Source organism: Heterocephalus glaber, unplaced genomic scaffold (genome assembly GCF_053883595.1).
Source record: "Heterocephalus glaber isolate CG9 unplaced genomic scaffold, H.glaber_assembly_v1.0 deba00001532, whole genome shotgun sequence".
Lineage (NCBI taxonomy): Eukaryota > Metazoa > Chordata > Mammalia > Rodentia > Bathyergidae > Heterocephalus > Heterocephalus glaber.
The window spans coordinates 9,060,371-9,079,260 of NW_028258330.1; the positions used below are offsets into that span (position 1 = coordinate 9,060,371).

General features: G+C 34.9%; 1 protein-coding gene across 11 annotated transcripts in view; it reads right to left on the reverse strand.

Moving 5' to 3' along the window:
* The window catches only part of Macrod2 (mono-ADP ribosylhydrolase 2), a 2,157,923-nt gene that overhangs the window by 1,960,086 nt on the left and 178,947 nt on the right, over positions 1–18,890 (reverse strand). The window lies entirely within an intron of this gene.

The window sequence follows — 18,890 nt, forward strand, 5'->3', positions numbered from 1 at the left end:
AGTTGGTTTTTTGAAAGAATAAATAAAATTGATAAACCTTTAGCTAACCTTATCAAAAAAAGGAAAGAAAAGGCTCAAATACATGCAATTAAGAATGAAAAAGGCAAAGCCATAACAAATCCAGCAGAAATCCAGAGAATCATCAATACTTACTTTGAGAACCTGTACTCTAATAAAATGGAAAACATAGAAGAAATGGACAGATTGCTAGATAGCTATGAATTGCCAAAATTAAATGAAGAAGAAATAGAAATTCTAAAGAATCCAATTACAATGAGTGAAATTGAAAATGTAATTAAAAATTTACCAACAAAAAAAAGCCCAGGTCCAGATGGCTTCACTGCTGAATTCTACAAGATATTTAGAGAACTATCACCACTACTATTTAAACTCATCAAGGAAATTGAAAGGGAAGCAAGCCTTCAAAATTCTTTCCTAGAAGCAAGTGTTACTTTGATTCCAAAACCAAGGAAAGACCCAACCCAAAAAGAGAACTACAGACCAATCTCCCTAATGAACATAGATGCAAAAATCCCTAACAAGTTACTGGCAAATAGAATACAGAGGGTCATCAAGAAGATCACACACCCTGACCAAGTGGGATTTATCCCAGGGATGCAAGGATGGTTCAACATTCATAAATCAATAAATGTAATACACTATATTAACAGACTCAAAGACAAAAACCACATGATCATCTCAATAAATGCAGAAAAAGCATTTGACAAAATCCAACACCCATTCATGATAAAAACGCTACAAAAAATTGGAATAGAAGGTCTTTATCTCAACCTGATTAAGGCTATCTATGAAAAACCAACAGCCAACATCATACTAAATCATCAAAAAAAACTTAAAACTTTCACACTAAAATCAGGAACAAGACAAGGATGCCCACTATCACCACTCCTGTTCAATACTATTTTGGAAACATTAGCCATAGCAATTAGACAAGAGAAAGAAATAAAAACAATAAAGATAGGAAAGGAAGAAGTGAAACTGTCATTATTTGCTGATGATATGTTACTCTACATAGAAGCCTCAAAAAACTCAGCCAAAAGACTTAGAGACCTAATTGACAGATTCAGTAGAGTAGCTGGATACAAGGTTAACACTCAAAACCAATAGCCTTTTATATGCAAATAGAAAATCCATTGAGAGAGAAATTCAGGAAATAATTCCTTTTACAATAGCATCTAAAAAAATAAAATATCTAGGAATCAACCTAACAAAGGAAGCAAAAGACCTCTACACGGAAAACTACATCACTCTGAAGAAGGAGATTGAAGAGGATATAAGAAAATGGAAAGATATCCCTTGTTCCTGGGTAGGAAGAACCAATATAGTGAAAATGGCCATACTTCCAAAACTAGTATATAGATTTAATGCAATGCTGATTGAAATTCCAACAATATACTTCACAGAACTAGAGAAAACAGTCCAAAAATTCATTTGGAAACAGAAGAAACCTAGAATAGCAAAAGCAATTCTAGGCAACAGAGACATGGCTGGGGGCACCACAATCCCCAACTTGAAACTTTACTACAAAGCTACTGTGATAAAAAGAGCATGATAATGGCAAAGAACCAGACCCGAAGATCAGTGGAGTAGATTAGAAGATACAGAAACAACTCCAGACATACTCAGTCACCTCATCTTTGACAAAGGAGCCAATCACCCTTATTGGAGGAAAGATAGCCTATTTAATAAATGGTGTTGGAAAAACTGGATTTCAACCTGTCAGAAATTAAAACTAGACCCATACCTATCACCGCACACTAAACTAAGACTGAAGTGCATTAAAGATCTAAATATTAAGACAGAAACAGTAAACTTGCTGGAAGATAAGTTAGGTAGAACTCTTGATGACATTGGCATAGGAAAAGACTTTATGAAAAAATCTTCAGTAGCACAGGAGCTAGCACAAAGAATCAACAACTGGGATCTCATCATATTTAACAGCTTCTGCACTGCAAGAGAAACTACCAACAGAGCTAAGAGACAACCTACAATGTGGGAAGAAATATTTAGCAGCTGAAGCTCAGACAAAGGTCTACTATCAAGAATATATAAAGAACCGAAAAAAAATCAGACCTCCCAAATTCAAAGACCCAATTCAAAAATGGGCAACCAAAATGAACAGACATTGCTCAGACAAAGAAGTAAAAGCAGCAAGTAAATATATGAAAAAACGTTCAACATCACTGGTCATTCAAGAGATGCAGATGAAAACAACAATGAGATTCCACCTCACCCCAGAAAGAATGGCTGCTATCAAGAAATCAACCAATAACAAATGCTGGCCAGGGTGTGGAGAGAAAGGAACCCTTCTCCATTGTTGGTGGGAATGTAGATTGGTGCAACCACTGTGGAAATCAGTATGGAGATACCTCAAAGAACTAGGACTACAGGTCCCATTTGACTCAGCTATTCCCCTACTGGGAATCTTCCCCAAAGAATTAAAAGAATCATAGCACAGCGATATATGTGCACCTATGTTTATAGTGGCACAGTTTGTAATAGCTAAAGCTTGGAAACAGCCCAAATGCCCATCAACTGGAAACTGGATAAAGAAAATGTGGTTTTTTTATAAAATGGAGTACTACTCAGCCATAAAGAATGAGAAACTAGAGACATTTATAGCTAAATGGATGCATATTGAGGCCATACTCCTAAGTGAAATAAATAGGACACACATGTGTAAATACCAAGTAGTTTCTCTAGTGTGAGAAACTGAAAGTGTAAATAAGGATGAAAATGATTAAAATGAATAATTGATAATTTGAAATAAGGAAGGTCCAAGGGTTTGGGGATGGTGGAAGTGAAAGGGGAAAGGGAAGAAGGGAAAGAAAAACATTATGAGAAAAAAAATGGAATCAAACTCTGTGTAGATAGGGAAGTGTGGAGGGGGTGAAGGGTGCACAGGTAACAGGAGAAGAAATAAAAACTAAGATGCATCATGTTCTGGTACAAACACCCAATGATAAATGTAAATGTATTTTATACCTAAAATGTACCAATAAATATATATATTTTTAAAAATAAAATAAAATAAAATGTATACAAGCCTGTTGTTGTCATATAGGTAGGTTTTCAAGCTAGGAATATACTTTCTTTCTTTTTGTTTGTTTGTTTGTTTGTTTTGGTACAGGGGATCAAACTCGGGTCCTTGCGCTTGGGCAGCAGGTGGTGAAAGCACCGAGCTAAATCCCCAGCCGAGGAGCATACCTTTTTTAATAAGTGCTATTCAAATTTTATATTTTCTACAGAGTTGGTTTCATTAATTTGTCTTCCAAAGTACTTCATAGAAGTTTTCAAATTTATTTCAAAAAAAATTTTTTTTAGTATGCTTTCATATACTTTTAAATTCTGTAAAATTTGTGGTAATGTCTTGTAGATCTTGATATTGTAATTTTAAAAATGTATAATTGATATTGTGTAAAAGGAAGAAAAGATCTAACAGAGCAGGGGAAGTGGGAGGGGTAAGGGAAAGGAAAGAAGGGAAAAGAAAAAATATGAGAAAAGGAAACAAATGGAAACAAAGTCTTTGCAAGTAGGGAAGGGTGGAGAGAGTGAAGGAAGGGCAAGGGATGGGGGAAAAAATAAGAACCAAGATACTCATGTAATGGTACAAGATCCCAATGATGAATGTAACTGTATTTTACACCTAAAATGTACCAATAAACTTAATGGGAAAAAAAGAATGGAGAATTTATTCACATTTCTTTTATTTTTCTTTCTTTCTTCTTCGTCTTTTTTTTTTTTTTTTGTACAGGATCATTGAACTCAGGACCTTGCCCTTGTAAAGCAGGTGCATTGCCACTGAGCTAAATCCACAGCCCCAAGAATGGAAGAATTTATAGCCTAAGAAATACAAAGAAAACAATTTGTGTATTTAAGTAAACATGTTTAGATGTTTTTAAAGGCCATATAAGTCAACAATAAGACAAGATGAAGAGGAGAATTTCAAGAACTTAAAACTGTAAATGAAAAATATTAATAAAAATGAGTACAACTGTAATTTAGATTCAGTAAAGATAAGACAAAAATACAGTGTGGACAGAAAAAAAAGATGAAAAACAGAGATAAATTAAATGATTGGGGAATACAAGAATGAAAAGATGCATCATTTGTCCTCTAATAGGAGGCCCACTAGATGAGAAAAGAGAAAATTATAGAGGCAATATTTATGAAGAATATGGCTAATTTTTTTTATAATTACAAAGAATCATCAGATGAAAGAAGTTTATATTTATATTGCATAAATACTGTATGCACATAAACCCATATCTAGGTACATTGTAATGAAACTCTGTCCTATCAAAGACAAAAAGAAACTTTGGAGATGGGTTTTATTGAGTTAAGAATTAGACTGACAGTAGAGTCCTCAGCCGCAGCAAAAAATGCTACCAGAAAATGAAACATTTTCTTCTAATTGTTGAAGAAAACTAATCCTTCAAGGTTTAATTGTAAACCTTGGATTCTATACTAGAAATCTAAATTATTAGATTATAGAGAAATTTTCAGACACAAAACGTTTAAGAGTTTATTAATCACACACTCTCCCCAAAATAAACTTTGGCAATAAAAAGAAATCTGAAGCAAGAAAAAAATCATGATCATTGAAACTGATAATAAAATGCTAATTTTTTAAAACGAGACATTTGATTGGAAATAGGTTAAAAATAAGGTGGATCTAAAATACTGAGCAATATGATATTTGATGCCAGAAGGCAGATTTAATTTAAAGCATTAATAATGTGACTATTTCAGACTTTGTTAATGATTTAAAGCTAGAAACTCCCAACCTCATTGAGGCAACAGTTTAGAACTTTTACACATCAGTGGGTTAACTGACAGCCAGTCCATGAGCAATACCTCCATTATAATAAAAGCACTATTGTCATAAATATTCTTTCTTTATATTACTTCCCATTCCAGAGTAAAACAAAAGTTACATTTATAAAAGATGGGGTAATTCCAAATGGTTATATTGTTTATGCACTTGTAGATGAGGTCTGCAGCTCCTAAAACCAAAACAGTGTGAATGTCTCAGTAAATCTGCATCAGATGTGCTTCAAGTTGAAGGGAAATGATACCAAATTCAAGTAGTTAAATGAAGTGTAATTTACACAGATAGTCCATATTATGCAATTGCTCTACCTGTAGAAGTCTATGTATAGAGCAAAACAACTCCCTTATTACATCCCAAAATAAATGTAGGCTGTTCCTCTATAGCTGGAGAAGGTATTTCTTCAGATATCTTTCTAGGCATTTGAAAGGAGAAAAATGAGTTACGTGAGTTGTAAGAGGAGGTAACAGGGTTTAGCAATACAAAGCAGGTGCTGAGGAGTTCTACTGCCTGGTGTTTAAATCATGGTCTCCTTACTAGCTGTGTAAACCTGTACATGTTTCTTAACCACCATGTGTTTCTGTTTTGTAATCTACAAAATGGGTCTGCATATATGCGTGTGAAAAAATATTCCTGGGCGGGGGATTTAGCTCAGTGGTTCCTTCCACCTCCTGCCTCACAAGTGCAAGGTCCCAAGTTTGATCCCGGGTACCAAAAGACAAATTCTATAAAATATTCTAATGTACAATCAATATCTCATTCATACTTTAAGAGCTGTAATTGAAATATTTTCTAGTATGATTTTAGGCTTACATAAGCTAAATCTACAGATGTTCATATTCAAAATGTTAGTCTAGACATGTGGTTTTCAACAGGCTTACATAACTAGATACCTTTTCCAATCTGCCTGGAGTGATATGACTCCTCTATTTAGACTGCCCTTTGACCAAGTTCCAATTACCAACTATAAATAGATATAAACATTGTGGGCTTTTTCACGTTAAAAAAAATAAAGAGTAAAAGTTGACTAAAAAATAACTATTGTGCCCTATATTTGATTTTCAAAACAATAAGTAATTCATTTTCATGAATTAAAATAGAAAATATTTCAATAATTTGCATATTCAATACAACAAGCAAAGAGGTGAAGCAACAGTGGAGGTGGTAATACTGATCTCCCAAAGGAAGGAAGAGGCAGCTGCATCCACTCCATGGATGGTGGGCCTTGTGACAAAAATTCGTCTTAACTGTCAGGTCTAAAAGTTTAAATGGGTATATATTTGTCTGTTTGTAAAGGGTGTGTGCATGCTTGCATGAGTGAGTGTGTGTGTGTGTGTGTGTGTGTACAAAGAGAGAAATATGAGGTGATATTCTCAAAAGACAGGAAAGGCTAGAAAACAGAGGCTGTTCAATCCACAAAGAAAGAAAAAGTATTTAATAAAGAGTACATGGAACATAAAAAATATTAAAAACTTACTGACATCTTAAACAATTAAAATTGATTAAATAAAAAATATTTAAGGAAGATAGTTTTCTGGCCATCTACCTTCAAGAAATATGTACTTACCGGGAAATAATAGATTAAAATACGAGTAACTGGGCTGGGAATTTAGCTCAGTGATTCTGCTGTCTGCCTCACAAGTGCAAGGTCCTGAGTTCAATCCCCAGTACCCCCCCTAAAAAAGAGTAACTAATTGTATACCTAAAAGTAATTCTATGAAGAACCATTAAGAGAGTATTCTAGGACTCATTAAGAGTTTCATTAATTTGGTCATTATATTCCTATTGTTCACTCATAACCAGGGTCTGGAGTTAGTACTGTCACCGAGCACTGTGTCATTACTTTTGGTCTCTGATGAACTTCACAGTAGCAACATCTAGTCAGTATCATCAAGAACATGTACTTAATCCTTACTATATGCTAGACACACACTAAGTACTTCAAGTGAATTAATTTATGTAATACAGTGATTCTTTGAGGTACATACTGTTACTGTGCCCTTTTGGGCATCAGGACTTAAACCTAGACAGCCTGGCTATGGAATTCAGGGTCTTAAACATGAAACATACACTACAGGAAAACAATAATAGAAAGATAAGAAAAGCAAATAAATCAAATGGACACTGTCTCTTGTATGGAGAAATGAAACTAGTTTCTCAGATTCTGCCCTTACCTTCTACTTCTGTTAGTCAACACGGAGAAGGTATTCTAGGACTCACTAAGAATCTGTTACTTCTGTTAGTCTTTCCTGTCTTTTGCCAATAGCAGTCCAGATCTTTTTAAAATGTAAGTCAGATATGATATCTTTTATTTTTTGGTAATGAGGATCAAACTTGGGACCTTGTGCTTGGCAAGGCAGGCAGCAGAACCACTGATCCAAATCCCTGGCCCAGATATGACATCTCTGATCAAAAGTTTCCAACTCCTTCTGATCACACTCAGAATAAATTCGAAAGTTGTTCCTTTCTCTGCTTACTCATGAAGCCTGACCTCCTACCACTTTTCTCCAAAACTTGGTTGGTCCCAGGTACAATGGGTTTCCTACTGTTCCTCAAACTGGCCAGACATGTTCATGCATTAGAACCTTTGTACTTATTATTCCCTTTATCTGGACACTCTCCTCTCTGTCACATACTCCCAAATATTTCACACCGCTTTCATTTAGGTTAAATGGCATCTCCTTGGAGAAACCATTCCTGATTACTCCTTTCAAAACATTCCTCTTACTCTCAATTCTATCTCCTTACCCTATTTTATATTTCTTTATAGTACTTAATAGTAAATTAAACTGCATGTGCATTTAACTTATTTATTTTCTTATCTACCATTAGAATATAAACTCCACAAAGACAAAATTATGTCTTAATTTACTCCCAAATTTATGTATCTGCAACAGGCACCCAGTATTTACTGAAGAAATAAATGAATTTCACATATATAACTTTGAAAATAGCCTTCAGAAATCTTTTCCTCAGTCTCCTATGCCTAAAAATATGTAATAAGAAATGAGCAACAATGAAAAGTGGAAAAAGTCTAAAATATATTCTTAAAAGAATAATGATGAAATACAAAATAACAGAGATTATTCACCATGCAAAAATGATTTGTTGATAATCATTTAATACATTAAGAGTCATTGTTATGTCTTGCGTCTAGATGTCCTCCCAAAGCCTCATGTGGTCATAGAAGGGTCTTTTCAGAGTAGCTGATACTGGGATTAAGTATGTGATGCTGGAATCAGGGGTGTGCGATTACTAAATTAGTCCACTGATTGATCTGGGTAGCATTAAGGGTCCCCCACCTTGGGTGTGAGTGCTACCTGTCCTAAGGGCGAATAATCTGGATAACACAAAAGGGACAGGAAGAGGGCTAGTGTCATCGCTTGTTACTTGCAGCTTGTAGCTTGCTGCTCACTGTCTTCTGCCCACCCTGCTTTACCACAAACTGTTTCTCCTCTGCAACACCTCTTTGCCATGCCACTCTGCCTCAGAGCCCGTTGACTATGGACTGAAACCTCCACAAACTCCGAGCTGAAATAAACCTTTCCTCCTTTAACTTTGGGTGTTGGGTATTTTGTCTCAGGAATGAGAAAAGTAACTAAGACAGTTATTATGAGAAGGATTAAAACCAACTGTTCTTCAAAATATGGTGAAAGCCAAATAAGAAATTATTGCATCTTGTGTGTTTACTTAAGACACTAATGGAGACATTTTCACACTTAAAAAATCTGCTGTTACCTCAAATTGACCATAATCTATCAAGCTAATAAGATTTTTTAAAACCTTGAAATAGGTCAGCTTTATGTTTCTCTACCCTACTCTAGCTGTATGAACATCTAGAACAAAAGTCCCATTTGTCTGGGTTTTTGTTGTTGTTATTGTTGTTGTTTGGTACCAGGGATTGAACTCAGGTCCTTGCACTTGCGCAGCAGGCAGGGAAACCACTGAGCTAAATCCCCAGCCCCTAGAATGAAAGTCCAAGAAGATACCTGGAATGAAATGGGCCGACTTATCAGGAGACTGTTGTGCCTGCACGTCTTTATCTTTGGAATAGGGACAGAGGATACATTTTTTTTTTGGTAGATCCCTGGCCCTAGAAGATACATTCTTGATGAACAACCAAAAGTGTTTTCCTCATATTACCCCTAGGAAGTTAAATATTTCTACCCACGAAAGAAATTAAGAATATGCCATTCAAATTCAAGTTGGGCTGGTATTTAGCTCAGTGGTTCTGCCACCTGCCCCACAAGCACAAGGTCCTGAGTTCCATCCCCAGTACCCTCCCCCACAAAAAAAAAATTCAAGTTGACACATTACTGTTTTATGAATATATATGGTCTATTCCTTAAAAAATAATAGAACTTTTTATTAATCTCTTAATTCTAGGAAATTTTCCAATCATTTCATACTTCTTACTACTCTGAAAAATTTGGAATAACATAAAGTGATAAGTAGGTTTATTATGAAATTTTTAAAAAGTGATATATTTCTATTTGGTCTGTGAACCAACCACCACAAAGACTGTTGTTTATCAAATTTTTAAAAAAGAATAATGAGAGGGCCAGGGATTTAGCTCGGTGGTTCCTCCGCCTGCCTTGCAAGCTCAAGGACCTGAGTTCTATCCCCAGTACCAAAAACAAAAAACAAACAAACAAAAAGAATAATGAAAAATTCTAAAGCAGAGTTTTAATTTGAAAGATTATTAATAAACTTGAAAATACTCTGTTTTCTACTTTAAATTGGTTAATACTAGTTTACTTTATTTTGCATTAATTTATAAATCTAAGTAAAAAGGTGAATTGCAAAGCGTATAGCTAGTTTGGAATTTGCTTTTAAAAATTTAAGCCACCTAGGGGCCGGGGATTTTAGCTCAATGGTTTACCTGAGTTTGATCCCCAGTACCAAAAAAAAAAAAATTTAAGCCACCTTAAGTACAGAAAACTTCTAATATGCCTAGGAAGCATAATTTCTAAAACAGAGGGCAAGTATTCAGATGATAAATGGTTGTGTGTGTGTATTTCTTAACATATACAATTTTAAAAGGATAATAAAGTAATTCTTAGAACGAATTACCACATCACCATATTATAAAACATTTGTTATGGAGTATCAATAAAAAATACCTGGAAAATGCTGAAGTCACATGAATGTCATTTCAAAATTGCTGCAAATCTAGGACTGACTTAAGTCACTGGAGAATAATTGAAAAGGATGTATTAACTACCAATAACATATGGGTCATTTGTTTGTTTGTTTGTTTGTTTGGATGGTGCTAAGAATTGAACTCAGGGCCTCAAGCATACATTACCACTGAGTTATAACCCCAGCCCATTGTGGTTTTTTGTGTTTTGGGCTTTTTGGTTTTTCTTACTGATGCATTTTAGTATGTTTTATTATTGCTTATATTCATAATACTGCAGTTTCTGTTTTACAAAAAAAAAAAGGATCAGGAAAATTAAACTCCCTCTCCCTGACCCAAACTTGCCTCTATTATTAACATTTTGCACTGGTGTGGTACATTGTTGAACCAACATTGAAACACTACTAAATAAATTTCATGGTTTACATTAGAATTCATTTACTGTGTTGTACAGTTCTATGGGTTTTGTCAAATCTTCAATGACATATATCTATCATTATATCATACAGAGTAGCTTCACTGTCCTAATAATACCATGTACTCTACCAATTCATCCTTCTTCCTCAACTCCTTTCCCTTTCTCTATAGTTTTGACTTTTCCTAAATGTCATAGAGTTCAAATCAGTATAAAGGTTGGTTTTCTGTTACTTAGTAATATATATTTAAAGTTCTTTCATGCCTTTTCATGGCCTTTCTCTATATCACTGAATATTAATCCTATATGTCAATGTACCACTGTTTACTTATACCCTTATCTGCTGAAAGATACCTCAGTTGCTTCAATTTTTAAACAATTATTAATAAAGCTGCTATAAACATTCATGTGAAGATTTTTGTGGACAGAGTTTTCCTCATTGAGTAAATAACTTAGAAGTGTACTTTCTGGATAATATGGTAATATTATATTTTAGCTTTGTAAGAAACTGCCAAACTGTCTTCCAAACAGCCGTATTATTTTGCATGCCTACTAACAATGATTGAGAGATCTATTGCTCCATATCTCTACCAGTATTTAATGTTGCCAGTGTTCTGGGGTTATCATTATGATAAGTGTATAGTAATATCTCACTATTTTACACTTGCAGCTCTCTAATAACACTGAGCATCTATTCATATGCATATTTTCCATCTATAAACCTTCTTTGATGAAGTGTCTTTGTAGCTTGTCTTTTGATTCTCTTAAAAGTGCCTTTCAAAAAATAGAAATTTTTAATAAAAAGTCCCACTTGATTTTTTTCTTTCATGGATAATGCTTCTGGTGATACATATAAAGCTTATCACCAAACTAGTATCTCCTATACTTTGTCTTATATTATTTCTTAAAAATTTTTATAGTGATGCAATTTATATTTGGTATATTTGGGAAGAACTGACATTTTAGCCATAATGACTATTCTTTAAATTTATTTCTAGAAACAAGGAAAATATAAAGGATCCTGGACCAACAGATCCTAAGAAATGAAAAGTCAGCATCATAGCAAACATTAAATTCTTATAAACACTCCTGTTTATTTTTATATATATATATATATATATATATATATATATAGACCCTGTGTATACTGAGCTACCATCCAACACCAGGACCTCTGACCTGTTGCTGTACACCACTCCTCTATCACTGTTCTTATAGAAACACAGGTTCTTTACTAAGGAGAAGAGCACCATTCTGGGAGCTGTAACTCTCCTCTGTTCATTCCTTAATGCTTAACAACTCTCCATTCCATGAAACTTCTATATCCAAACCCTGCCTAAACCGATCAACAATACCTTTTCTTACTTCTACTATAACCACACACACACACAAACACACACACACACACACACACAAAGTCTATCCTTCCTTGTCAAACTTCCCCCTCAGACTCAAGTACGAGAAAACACAGAGAATATTGGGGTTTAGAGTGGTGAGTGGTTTTGGGAAATTAAGCAGTTACAACCACCATTAGAACACTATTTTCAGCTACACTATGGTTTGAGTAGGCTTTTGTGGGTGGGCCTGAGAACCTACAATTTACAACAATAGTTCTTTAGAAAAAGCACTCCAAGTTTCAAACAACTACCTTAAAAATAATATTTTTGATGATGTAAGTTTTAGACCATTTGCTCTTTCTATTAACACAGAAAATTGGGATCAATATCTACATGGAATTTTATTATAAAAGCCTATATTTTTAAATAATCAAATGGTCAGTTATAATTACAGTACACTGAAATCAACTAGTTTCTACATTAGCTAACTACATTTATGATTTGACTGACATAAATAAGGTTGTATTAAAGGTTTGAAAGGTCATATTGATCTGAAGATCCCAAGTGCTGTATTTCAAAGTGAACCTGTTTCAGCAATCATTTTTCTGCAATACCCAGGAGGCTGTGGGAATTATATTTGAAAAGCTAAGTAACTAAAAAGAAATGAATATACTTTTGCAATGAGAATAACTACATGTTAATATATATCTATCTTAGAAAAAAATAAGAATAACTGTGGGAGCAAGCTATTAGGTGAATCAAATTTTATTGTTCCTATAATATTTCTCATGTTTATGTGTTTTTTGAAAGTAGTTATGTTTACAGACTAAAAGCCTCCTGATTTAAATTACCCCTTCAAAGCAGAGGAAAATATGTACTTTTTTCTCTAATATTCAATGCCACTAAATTACTACCAATGAAATCATTTTATGTAGTTTTAAAGCTAAAATTATTTGTTTCCACCCTGCAATCATTCTAAAGAGGAAAACAAATTATTCTGCTGTTAGAGAAAAAAGTACCAACAACTCAAAACCAAATAAATAAGATTTTAAAATGTTGATGAACACATATCTGACCTATAACCTAAAAGAAACTTCCCCCAAACAGGCAGATGGCAAGCTGCAAAATAACATCTGGAATTTAATCCCAGAAAATCACATCCAATCTGAAATGCTGAGCAGCAAGTACTGCACTCACTGGAATATGATATCAGGTAGGATGGCTAGTTTACAGGATCTAAGCACCATGGTAACAAATCTAGATACAGCTATTCAAAACAGTGGCATTTGAAAACCATAAGCTCCTGAGAATAAAAGGCATAATGGAGCAAAATAAGACTGCTGGTTGGTAGGTCATAAATATCACACACTTTCAATTATCAAAAGAATGGCAGTATATTTAACAATTGGTCCTATACACGAAACACTGATGAGAGAACAAAGAGGGCAGGAGCAGCCTTACAATAAATGGGCTCTAACAACAACAACAAAAGTTCAGTGAACGTTTTATGAAACTATTAGCAAAGACTGGAAGGATCTGAAATTTGCAATAAAAATAATAGAGAGCCATGTAACTTCTAATAATATACAAAAATAAAGGAAAGAAGTTACATTTTAAAGACACCAACAGCCTCTTATGACTTATTAGTGTCCTGATCATGATTCTGTAGGCCAAGTGGACTGTGGCAAAGATGGAGGTAGAAGGTTCCAGGAGGCTGGGGTCAAGGGAGATCATGGGGTTACAGGAAAAAGACTGGTAATAGGCTCCATAGGACACAAATGTTGGTCAGTCCAAGGCTAAGGGTAGGTCACACAGGCACAAAGACTCAACAGAACCAGCCATCAAAGTAGATTTAAAACAACATTTATGAGCAAAATCAGAACAGAAAGGAGTGATGAAAGCATAAGGCTCATGGCCAGACCACCATGTAAGACTGAACCTGCTATGGGGTCCAAAATAAACTCCTAGACCAAGTTCTTGCAATGGTTAGCTTTATGTGTCAACTTGGCTAGGTCAAGATAGTATTTGTTCAAACATAACATTTTTGTGAATGTATTTTTTGGATGAGATTAACATTTAAATCAGTAGACACTGAGTAAAGCAGATTATCCTCCATAATGCGTATGGACCTCGTCTAATCAACAGAAGGCCTTAACAGGAAAATACTCACCTTTCCCAGACAAGAAGTAATTCTGTCAATAGAATATCTTTGGTCTAAAACTGCAACTCTTCCCTACACCTCCACCCTGCTGGCCTATCCTGAAGATTTTGGATTTGCCAAGCCTCCACAATCACATTCAATTCCCTAAAGTAAATCTCAATATATACACGTTAGCTCTATTTCCCTGGAGAAACCTAACTAATACAATCTCACTAAGGAGAATTTGGAGCAAGTATTTCCCTATTTGACATAGCCCTGCTACCCAGGGAAGCTGGTTTTATCACAGAATTTATGAGAGCCTGAAGTAAAAAGGACCATGCTTCCTTAATCTTTATCTGGCACAACATATACAGATAGGGTCTGACAGAATAGATAATCAATACATCCTTTAAGATGTATCTGAGGTTAAGATTCAGGTACTTTCCACCCAATATGATTCCTCAAGACTGTACACATTGCTAATATATTTCCCACGCATTCCTTATGTGAGCAAGGAAAATCTATATGTATATCTGAGCACCTAAAATAGTATCATTTGTCCTTGTGATATGGAAAAGTTTTAGATAACTTAATAGATTGAATATTAAGGTAGTTGTAGAAGCAAAATAAGTAATGTGTTCTTTTAAGATTTGCTTTTCCTCTAACTCCTTGTTTAAGGTGAGGATTATCTGACTCTAACCAATAACTTCATTAACCTAACAAAGTTATCATGCCAGGGTGAATTTACAATGTATATGGACTATCTTCTGTCTGTGATTTGTAAATAGGAACTGGAATTGTATTTACATATCAAAGACCACTAGGGATGAGATAATGGCTAAAAAGGATATAAAAAGGGAAGTGCTGAACAAAGGGGGACAGATATTGACCAGACTGGTTTCTAACATTCCTGTCTGCTCACGAGAAGAAATTTTATTATTTTATCTGAATTCTGTGTCTCTGTGTATTTTTTTCCGAGATTTCCGTAACACTTGCCTCTCTCTAATGGCTAACTCTGAAAATTGAATTTACTTTTATATCATTGCAAAGACTTAATTTAGAAAGGCAGGTGGGTGTACTCCTATAATCCCAGCACTATGGGGGGCTGAGGCAGGAGGATCTGAAGTTCAAGCACAGCCTAGGCAACTTTGTGATTCAGCAAGAACCTATCTTAAAATAAAAATAAAATAAAAAAGGACTGAGAATGTAGCTCAGTGCAAAGACCTTGGATTTAATCCCCAGTACTATAAAAAAGATTAAATTTGATTATTCAGAGATAACTCCAATAAGTTCTCTAAAACACTTCTCAATTCCTTTTAGAAGCACAATGTTTGAATTATACACAAAAAACATAATTCCTCCAATTTGAGAACTAGAATAAGTCAGGAAGTAGCAGCTAAGAATAATATATACTTTCTTTTTTTTTTCTGGTCACATAACTTTCTGGTATTTTTGTTGCCAGTTTTTTAAAAAATTAATTTTATTGGTACATTTTAGGTATACAGTACAATGACATTCATCATTGGAAATTTGCACCTTTACATAATCTCTCTTGGTTCTTTTTTCCCCATGCCCTCCCCTCTGCTCCCTTCAACCTCTCCATCCCTCCCTATTTACAAAGACTTTGCTTCCATTTTTACATATTATTAATTCCATTCCCTTCTTTCCTTTCCCCTACCCCTTCTACTTCCCCTTCCCCATTGCCCCATTTCATCCTATTTCACATTATCTATTACACCTTTCAGTCCTTATTTACACTTTCAGTTTCTCATACTAGAGAAACTATTTGGTATTTACAAATGTCTGTCCTGTTTATTTCACTTAAGAGTATTGCCTCAATGTGCATCCATTTAGCTATGAATGTCTCTAATTTCTCATTTTTTATGGCTGAGGAGTACTCCATTTTATGGAGAAAAAAAAACCACCCACATTTTCTTTATCCAGTATCCAGCTGATGGGCAATTGTGGTACTTCCAAGTTTTAGCTATTACAAATTCTGCTGCTATGAACCTGAGTGCACATATATCACTGTGGTATGATTCCTTTAATTCTTTGGGGAAGATACCCAGTAGGGGAATAGCTGGGTCAAATAGGACTTCCAGTCCTAGTTCTTTGAGGTATCTTCATACTGATTTCCACAGTGCTTGCACCCATCTACACTCCCACCAGCAGTGCAGCAGGGTTCCTCTTTCCCCACAGCCCCACCAGCATTTGTTGTTGGTTGATTTCATGATAGCAGCCATTCTTTCGGGGGTGAGGTGGAATCTCAGTGTTGCTTTCATTTACATCTCTCAAATGACCAGTGATGTTGAACATTTTTTCACGTGTTTATTTGTTATTTCTAATTCTTTGCCTGAGAAATGTCTGTTCATTTCAGATGCCCATTTTTGGATTGGGTCTTTAAATTTGGGAGTTCTGATTTTTTCAAGTTATTTATAAATTCTAGATAGTAGATGTTTGTCTGAGGAGAAACAGGTGAAAATTATTTCTCACATAGTAGGTTGTCTCTTCACACTGGTTTCTTTTGCTGTGTAGAAGATTTTTAATAAGAAGAGAAATCACTTGTTGATTGTTTGTGCTAGTTCATGGGAAACTGAGGTTTTGTTTTGTTCATAAAATCTTTTCCTACCCCAATGTCTTCAAGAGTTCTACCTAAACTCTGTTCCAGCTGATTCAGTGTTTCTGCTTTAATATTTAGATTTTAATCCATTTTGATTTTAGTTTAGTGCATGGTGAGACATATTGGTCTGGTTTTAGTCTTTGGCAAGTTGAAACCCAATTATTCCAGCACTGTTTATTAAAGAGGTTATCTTTCCTCCAGTGAGGGTGTTTGGCTCCTTTATCAAACATGAGATGGTTGAGCATGTCTGGAGTTGTTTCTTCATCCTCTAATCTGTTCCACTGGTCCTCAGGTCTGTTTCTTTGCCAGTATCATGATGTTTTAATCACAGTAGCTTTGTAGTATAGTATAGTTTCAAGTTGGGGGTTGTGATCCTCCCTGCCATGTCTTTCTGGCCTATAATTGCTTTTGATATTCTGGGACTCTTCCTGGTCCAAATGAATTTTTGGATTGTTTTCTCAAGGTCAGTGAAGTATGCTGCTGGGATTTCAATTGGGATTGCATTGAATCTATATAGCAATTCTGGAAGTATGGCCATTTTCACTATGTTGATTCTTCCTACTCAGGAGCAAGAGCTGTCTTTCCATTTTCTGATATGCTCTTCAATCCCTGTTTTCAGAGTGCTATAGTTTACAGAGAAGAGGTCTTTGATTTCTTTTGTTAGGTTGATTCCTAGGTGTTTCAGTTTTTTGGATGCTATTGTGAATGGAATTATTTGCCCTATTTCTCTCTCAGTGAGTCTCTTGTTGATGTAGAGGAAAGCTATTGATTTTTGTGTGTTAACCTTGTATCCAGCTACTTTACTAAATTTGGTTATTAAGTCTAGAAGACTTTTGGTGGAGTTCTTGGGGTCTTCTGCAAGTAATGAGTATCAGGTCATCTACAAATAATGACAATTTGACTTCTTCATTTCCTATCTGTATTCTTTTTATTTCTTTCTCTTGCCTAATTGCTGTCACAAATGTTTCCAAAACTACATTGAACAGGAGTGGTGATAGTGGATATCCTTGTCTTGTTCCCAATTTTAGTGTGAAGGACTTCAGTTTTTGACTATTTAGTATGATATTGGCTGTTGGTTTTGCATAGATAGCTTTTATCAGATTGAGGTAGAAACCATCTATTCCAATATTTTGTAGGGGTTTTTTATCATAAATGCATGCTAAATTTTTGTCAAATGCTTTTTTTGCATCTATTGAGATGATCATGTGGCTTTTGTCCTTGGCTCTATTGATAGAGTGTATTACGTTTATTGATTTGCATATATTGAACCACCCCTGCATTCCTGGGATGAATCCCACTTGGTCAGAGTGTATGATCTTCTTGATGATCTTCTGCATTCTATTTGCCAGTATCTTACTAAGGTTTTTTGCATCTATGTTCATTAGTGAGATTGGCCTATAGTTCTCTTTTTTTGGTTGGGTTTTTCTCTGCTTTGGGGATCAAGGTGATGCCTGCTTCCAGGAATGAATTTGGGAATATTGCTTTCCTTCCAATCTCATTGAAGAGTTTAAACAGTAGTGGCAGTAGTTCTTCTCTAAATGCCTTGTAGAATTTGGCAGTGAAGCCATCGGGGTCTGGGCTTTTCTTAGTTAGTAAGTTTTTAATTATGTTTTCAATTTTGTTGATTGATATTGGGTTGTTTAGAATTTTTAGGTCTTCTTTGTTCAACTTTGGTAATTCATATGTATCTAGGAATCTGGCCATTTTTTCTGTGTTTTCCATCTTATTGGTGTATAGGTTCATGAAGTAAGTACTGATGATTCTCTGGATTTCTGCTGGTTCCATTGTAATTTCACCCTTTTCATTCCTAATTACATGGATTTGGTTCTCTTCTTTCATTTTTTTGATAACGTTGGCTACAGGTTTGTCAATTTTATTTATTCTTTCGAAGAACCAACACTTTGCTTCATTGATTTTCCATATTGTTCTCTTAGTCTCCATCGCATTGATTTCTGCTCTGATCTTTATAATTTCCTCCCTTGTATGAGCTTTGGGTGTGCCCTGGTCTTCTTTCTCTAGAGGCCTGAGGTTCAGCATCAGGTTGTTTATTTGAGCCTGCTCTGTTTCCCTAGTATGAGTATTCACTGCTATGAATTTCCCTCATAAGACTGCTTTCACTGTGTCCCATAGATTCTGATGTGTTGTATTGTCATTGGCATTTGATTGTAGGAACTGTCTGATTTCTTTTTTAATTTTCTCTGTGACTCATTGGTTATTCAGAAGTATGCTGTTCAATTTCCATGTGCTTATGAAATTCTTGCAGATTCTTTTGCTACTGATCTCCAATTTCATCTCTCTATGGTCTGACAATATATAGGGTATAACTTCATTTCCTTTGCACTTACTTAAACATGTTCTATGAGCAAGTATGTGGTCTATTTTGGAG